The following is a 6,198-nucleotide window of genomic DNA, read 5'->3' on the forward strand; positions in this document are numbered from 1 at the left end:
GTCTATGAATAGTCTGGACTATTTATTGTGTGTCTCCTTAATCAGATTCAGTTTCAGACTCTTATCTTCTTGTTCTGCCCCTCTCACACACTGGGCTTCATAATACGTGCCTCAGGATTTCTCACTGAAAGCAGGCTGAATTTCTGTGTAAGCAGTTTATGATTCTTACCGATTTATGTGCTACAATATTCCTTTGTTTGGTTGAAGAGAGTCTCAGTCTTTTTATTATTTTTGAACTATTACTGTTTAACTTTATTCTTTATAAAAGGAGTATGATGTTTATTATAGAGTACTTAGTAATACACAGAAGCAACAAGGAGAAAAGAAGACTCATCCGTAATCACACTATTTACTGCTGTCCACAATTTTCTAGATGTCGTTTTCTATGTATGATATGTATGTGTGTGCATATATTGTATGAGTATCGTGCATATACATAACCATACATACAGCAGTGTCATACCACACAAACCGTATGTACTAGGTGATTCTGTTTTTTAACATAATAATATATCTTGAGCCTCTTTCTATTACAAAAAATATTCTTTTAAATTATCATGTAAGTGGTTACATAATAATATTTTGTATAAATACATCATGCTATTTAAGCAATCTTTTATTATTAAATACTTTATTTTCAATTGTAAACACAATGGTGCAAGGATTATCATTGTAGTTGAGTATCTGCATCTTCAACTATTTACTTAAAATTACTTCTGAATTTTTGTATTCTTCAAATTTACAGCTTTACAAAGAGAAAGAGTTTGTTTAATATATATATATATATATATATATCTGAAATGCACAAAGTGGTTTGGATTCTAACCTCCAATATGTATAACTTAAAAGTTCCTGCATTTTCCACTGTACCATATGGTCTCCTATGATAGCATACCAGTCAGAAAACTATGTCCAATCCACGTGCCCAAAATGCATAAGGGAATTTTTAAAAAGAGAAATAGTAATGCTTATCCTAGGGAAATTGTAACTTTGATGGTGTGGTCATATTTGGGAATCATCTTTGTATTTAAATTTTTAATTTGCAAAATGCTAGAGGGAGCTTGAAACACAGTCTAAGAGGTCTAACCATGAAGTATATTGGTCTTTCTAATGAGCTCAGCAATTTTAAGGGGAAGAAAAATGCATTTATTGATTTGGCTCAGCTGTCTCGATTTGGGAGCTGTCCCAGTAATCTCATTACTATGGTATGTATGCTTTTATTCCCTCAGCATCAGAAGTAAGTCTATATATAGAGCCAGCAGCTGCATTCTCAGCAAGACCTCAAGGTATCAAATGCGCCCAGGAGCTCTCAACTACCCATTTTCATTAACACAAGGCACTGATGACAAATATCTTTTTTATTTTTTTTGACCAGCATGTTATTTCCAGTCCACAGACTTTTTTTCTCCTCTATATATCTTTGTCTAAACTAACACATAGCTTTTATCATTTCTGGATTCAGGCCTTAAATACTTAGATTTGGGCCAAGGTTTAAATATATTCAAGCAAAACTTTCTTTTTATCTGACTCATGAAATCACCAGATTAGGCCTCAGAATATCTCATTAATCTAATACAAAGAAAACTATAATATCTAAAGAATGATACTGTGTATCTTGATTATTGTTCTTTTCATCACAACAATTAATTCTAAAATCAGTATGTATCCTTTTCTTGCCAAGAGAAACTCTTTTCAGTGCTATTCCTTTACATTTTTCTCTCTCCTGCACAAGGAAAAAGATGCTTATGTACAGAAAGTCTGGCTTGCCAGAGTCTCTAATTTACCCTCACTTGCCATATGCAATGCATAAATTTATAATGTGTTAAGCTTCAAGAACAGCTGACGACAAATTTCAGCTTTCCGACCTAGGTTTGTTCCATTTAGACTCTCTGTCCCCTTATATCAGCTCTGTGTGTTGTGAAATGCTTTATGACTAATCAAATATCTTCTGCTGCAAAGATTTTAAGGGCTCTTAGGGAAAATGAAAACCTGTATTAATAAGAACTTGAGAAGTGCTAATGAAATGTGTTTGTCTCAATACCATTTTTTTTCTCCCTTACCCTTGAAAGGTCATGGGCTTTCAGAACAGAGTTTCTCCTATGGCCACATTCTATGACATTCAAGTGAAATGTTGGGTTATAAGGGTATCTTCTTAAATAGTAAGATTAGTTCTTGCATTATTATCATTTGCTTTCTAATATCCCAAGTAGAAACTATATTCAACTTCTATTCATTTACTTGAGGCAAGAACTAGCCATTTAATCTCTTGCTACTGAAAATTAGGCAGTTCTAAAGGAGGAAGGGATTATCTGTTTCAATAACCTTTGTTTTTTATAGAAGAAAAAAAAAAGTTAATGCCACACAACGAATAAAGACAGGGCTGTGGCTTAAGCACAGTTCCCCCAAGTACCTTCCAAAATAACACACGGATATACATTTGATGCTGTTCCTTAAATGCTGAAGTGTAAGTAGAAAACCTATTTGCCTATTTAAATTACCTTGGTGTCTTAAAAAAAATAAGTAGATTGAGTGGAGCACGATCAGTAGCCCAACAGAGAAAGTGTTTTGCTTATTTGATTAAAAGTCTCTCACTGATGTGTCAAGTCAAATCAAAACTGGGTACCTACTAATCTAAATAAAGCTGACATGAATCAGCAGGCTATGAAGTAAATTATGACATAAAAGTGATTCTAAACAATAGATTACTGTGAATTTGAGAGTTTGAAGTAAATGATGCAGATGGTGACTTGTTCATTAAGTTATCTAAAAAGAAATTTTTCAGAAAGAGAGATTAGAGCCCTTCCTAGAATGATGGCATCTTGAATAAAAACATCTAAGCCAGTTTCTTTCTTAAAGTATAGCATAAGACCAAAGGAATACAAAATTGGGAGGAAATATGTATCAGCACTGGAAACTAGAAAGTAATGCTATGCACATCTTATAAAACATGAAGTCACATATTCTGCTAAATACTAAACAAATAGGAATATACTGAGTAGAAACACAGCAAGAACCAACTCATAATCACTCTCTCTGGAACACAATAATTTCAAGTGTACTAACAAAAGATATACAAGCAGAACACTGCTAACAAGTCCCAATTTGCAAGGGCAGAGGAAAGATATTGATGCATAGCAAAGCATTCTGAACCAACTGTGCTAGAAAAACCCTGGAGTGAGTTTTGCCACAGCAAACTGTGAAAATGAAGCCTCTGTCCCAGCTCCACTATTTCCTCTCCATGCGACCTCAGGTTAGTTAATTACTCTTTCTGTGACTATCCGTTCTCTAAAATGTCAAATAGTGATAACAATGGTACTTACCTCAAGAGTTTGTGGAAAGGAGGAGATGAAAGAATACGTGCAAAGCTTTAATCACAGCGACTAGCGTAAAATAAGCACTCAATATGTGGTAACCACTATTGGCATTATAATCATCATCGTTATCATCACTATCATCATCATGACCTTCACCTCTTGAAGACGTATGGACCTTTTTTATAGTAATGCAAGGAAAAGAGCTGGACAAGCTCTCTTATGTGAAGACAAAACAGAACAGAAAATTAAGTCCAGAAAGCTTATTCCTGGTGGTAGATTTATGCAGAAAAGTAGCATGGAAACTAAATTCCTTATACTACAACTGCACTTCAGGGTGCTCACCATTTTCTCAGAATGTTGGGATCAAAGAGTTGGCAATACAATGCATATCAACCAGTTCTTCAACTTAAGATCTGAAAAAGGATTTTAAAAGCACTCAAGTAAGGAGACTATTTTAGGACATAATACCAGATTAGAATTCTCACCCTATCTAAATATCAAAGAACAAAAACACAAAACCAACGTGGAGCCTGTGGTAGGTTGAATGATGCCTTCCCCCCACAAAATGTTCACATCTTAATCCTCAGAACCTTTGAATATATTATCTACACGATGAAAGGGAATTTGCGGGTGTGATTAAATTAAGGATTTTTAGATGAGGAAATTATTCTGGATGAGCCCAATGTAATCACAAAGGTCCTTTTAAGAGGGAGGCAAGACCTTCAGATTTAGGTCAGAGTAGAAGATGTGACAATGGAAGCAATGGGTTGGAATAATTCACAGAAAGGGTCACTAGCCAAGGAATGCAGGTGGCCTCTAGAAGCTGGAAAAGGCAAGGAAGTGGATTTTCCCCTTCCAGAAGAAACCAGCCCTGCCAACAACTTAATTTTAGGCCAATGAGACTAATTTTGGACTTCTAAAATCCAGAACTGTAAGATAATAAATTTGTGTTGCTTTAAGCTACTAATTTCATGGTAACTTGTCACAACGAGAATAGGAAATTAACACAAGCCCTTTGAACTTATTCTTTATGAAGAAGGAAGGTTATGATGCAGCACTCAAAAAACTATGTATCAGAAGAACATTCTTGCAAAAAAGATAAATGCAAAAAAAGATACAAATAAAGAGAATCTTCTCTGTGGTATAAGCAAAATACAATACCAGGACATCATGAAAAAGATGCACAAATGAATATGAAACTGTAAGGAAAAGTGAAGGAAGGGATCCAGAAAAAAAAAAAGGTAATTGCTATGGTCTGAATGTTTGTGTCCCCCTGCCCCAAATTCGTATGTTGAAATCCTAACCCTCAAAGGTGACATTATTAAAAGATGGGGCCTTTGAGTGGTCCTTAAGTGTCCACCCTTTTGAATGAGATTAGTGCCTTATAAAAGAAGCTCCAGAGAGGTCTCCAGCCCCTTCAGCTATATAACGATACAGTGAGAAGCCTGCAACCTATAACAGGGCCCTCACCTGACCATGCTGACACCCTGATCTTGGACTTCCAGCCTCCAGTTCTGCTTGTTGTTCATAAGCCACCCAGTCTATATTTTGTTATAGCATGATGAACAGACTAAGAATATTGATAATTTTAAAGCAGAACTTAAAATGGAATTAGGAATAATCAAGGGCAGAGGGGACATGCAGAAAAGAGACCCATTATACATAAGATAAACACAGGCAATGTTCTCCGAATGCAAAATAAAAAGATAAATAGATGAAAATGAAAATGCTAGATCAAGAAATATAACAGAAATCTAAAACACGTGCTATCCTTCCTAAATAAGATGACATATCAAAAATAAGTAATAAGAAAAACCACAATAAAAAATGTTCTTGAGCAAAATTTTGGTTGCTTTAGACTAAGATAATATGATTAAAGAATCTTAGACAAAAATACTTGTTTTAAAAGATTATCACTATAATTAAGCAATCCAACTTATCATCATTGTGTGACAGCATGAAATTATGTGCTTCTTGATGAGACACAATATAAAGAACATAATACCACCTAAGAATAATTTACAAAAAATATTAAACTTGAATCTAATCAAGACTTTGGACTTAACTTCCAGTTTACCTGGGACTATTGGGGAAAGAGAAACAAGATAAATGACACCACAATCAGATAAATAAATGCAGAATGTAGCTTATTCTACAATACAACTGGTCTTATCACTTCAAAAGCATGTGTCATTAAATTAAGATAGAGAGAACTGTTCTAAGGTAACAAACTAGAAAAAGCAACTATAATATATAAATCTTAATTGGATTTGGTTGGAGAAATACAACTATAGAAGTTATTTATGGGACAACTGAAGAACTTTGAAGATGGATTAGGTATAAAATGAAATTATGTAAATATTGACTCTTTTTGGAGATAGTTGCATCATAATAATGTAAAAAAAGTCCTTTTGTTAAAAATATTCATGAAGATGCTCTAGGTGGTAAAGTCTGCAGCTTCTATGAAATGGTTTAGCATGTATACACATACACACACCTATTTGCAAATAGGTATGATAAAATGTTAACGTAATTGTTTCTGAGAAGTGAATTTATGGATGTCCATTGCACTACTCTTCAACAATTTCATATACACAAGAATTAGTGAGAAGCACTGGAAAGGGTAAATGTAAAGAAATATCAAATTTACAAAAATAAGAATATTGCATTTTGAGTATAAAATATGTCTAATTGAAATGCATGGCATTATTAACAGATGAGTAAATACTTCTATGTGTCATAGCATTATCACAGAAGTGTTAAAAGTAAGAATTTGCATTGGATAATAATGCCATGACTCATGTTGTCATCTTTAGGGTAGCCATTGAAAGAATGAACAAATCATTACAGGTTAATAGAATAAAATGTAATATAAAAATAGTTG

This window comes from Neophocaena asiaeorientalis, unplaced genomic scaffold (assembly GCF_003031525.2).
Source record: "Neophocaena asiaeorientalis asiaeorientalis breed wild unplaced genomic scaffold, Neophocaena_asiaeorientalis_V1.1 scaffold429, whole genome shotgun sequence".
Lineage (NCBI taxonomy): Eukaryota > Metazoa > Chordata > Mammalia > Artiodactyla > Phocoenidae > Neophocaena > Neophocaena asiaeorientalis.